The following is a 1758-nucleotide window of genomic DNA, read 5'->3' on the forward strand; positions in this document are numbered from 1 at the left end:
AAAAAATAAAGAAATTCAAAGAATCTGAAATTTTTTCCATTAAATATGTAATTCTGATCAAATCCCTTATTTTCCGCAATGCAATCTGTTGAGGATGACTTTATCACAAGTAGCAATGCTTACCTCTCACGGATGTATCTACGGTCAAACCGGTTACCCTTTTCTCCAGCGAGCCCCAGGCTATCCGTCGCGCGTTCCAACAACTTTATACGGAGGTGTAATTACGCCCTCCAAACTGGTAAGGAAAAGGCAAGCATTAACAAAAATTAATGAAAAGCTAGGGATGAATAGTGTATACTCATAGGCATTATACAATTCATGTCACGTACCCACAACTTTAAACATATACATAAAAAAAATATTTCTAAATGGTATACAACTAACACACATATACTTATGGTTACCCGCTGCTTATATTGAAATGTGTTTAAGTTTATGGCCACCACCGAATATATGTGCCTAACCAAGGCATCGTATATATGTGACAGGCACTGTATCTAAGACCAGCTATGTTTGATATCACCTTGCTTATTCGGCAACCCAATGCATAAACATGTTTATTCGTTAACCATATGGTTTGAGTCTCTTATGTTAAATCTTTGAGTTGATAGTAGCTGTACTAAGCCATCTGTTGGCGCCTCCTGCGCGGGACATCTGGCAAGAGCATTGAATCTTGCCGGACGATTCACGTGAACAAGGCTTGGTTACTGTGCCTGGACTCTTCCCGCGCCGGCGTTTGGGTAAAGGTGCCTTCATCTACGGTGCTCATTTGTTTGAAGAGATCAAGGGCTGGAAGGGTTCCACGTTTCTCCACTGGCAGCCCGGTTTATATTTGGCGCTCCCCGGATATTTCGAGATTTCCTTTGTCACTCTTTCGTTCCTTGTTCCTTGCTGCATGGACTGGTTCACTGCTCCGCGCCACGACCTCCGCGATTCTGGACTCTGGCGCCATCCGGAAGAGTTCCAGCTCCAGAGACTTCATGCCCGAAGCCATCAGGTATACTACTCCTTGACAGAAGTTCTGAAGTTTCATTTATTTTAATGTTTCTGCACAAAGGTCTAACATCTCGTCATTGGCTTGACAGGTTGTAGGTGAAGGGGTTCCGGCTTCAACAACTTGGAGAAGAGATAAACCTGTTGAAGCCCGCCGAGCTCACCCACAGGTATTTATTCGGTTGCTGGCTTAGTTAACGGTTGTTTTCCCCTCTGTCATGGCTTTCAGATTTTACCAGGGGTTTTCCTCTGTATTGGCGAAGAGACCCCAACCCTTCTGTCTTTGGTTGGTCGCAGGTCTTGATGAACCTACGCTTTTAACTCTTCAAGAGTTCTGGAACTTGTTCTTTTTGTTTATAGAAGTTTGGTTCTTACCCATGTATTACCGAGGCTGGAAACTAATATACAGCTCTCTGTATTTGCATTTGGTGTATATGATCTGACTATGGACTTGTTTAAAACTATCCATAACCCTGGTTAGAACCAACGGATTGTTTAATTGTATATACATATGGCTCGAGGCTTTTTGGTTTAATGCATATATCTTCTTCAGTTATAATGTCTTGATTCTCTGTCATGGATACGAATGTCTGTTCTATAACGCAGCGTAGGGTCTCGTTTGATTCCATATACATGATGTTTCCTCGTTTCCAATTTTTACGATGGTTAAGTTCCGTATCCGAGCAAATGTATGGAATAATTTACAGTTTCTTTGTTTCGCCAATATTTTTGTTTGATTTATGTATGGAATACCCCCTGCCATGC

The 1758-nt window shown here is 41.9% G+C and overlaps 1 long non-coding RNA gene across 1 annotated transcript; it reads left to right on the forward strand.

Annotated features, from left to right (window-relative positions):
* The first annotated feature begins 832 nt into the window (after positions 1-832).
* Positions 833-1471, forward strand: LOC149166554 (uncharacterized). Its single transcript, XR_016260445.1, has 3 exons — positions 833-997; positions 1086-1163; positions 1291-1471. It is a non-coding gene; the product is annotated as an uncharacterized LOC149166554 (long non-coding RNA).
* Positions 1472-1758: the final 287 nt, after the last annotated feature.

Source organism: Pinus tabuliformis, chromosome 5_1 (assembly GCF_031772625.1).
Source record: "Pinus tabuliformis cultivar Carrire ecotype Pingquan chromosome 5_1, CPIR1, whole genome shotgun sequence".
Lineage (NCBI taxonomy): Eukaryota > Viridiplantae > Streptophyta > Pinopsida > Pinales > Pinaceae > Pinus > Pinus tabuliformis.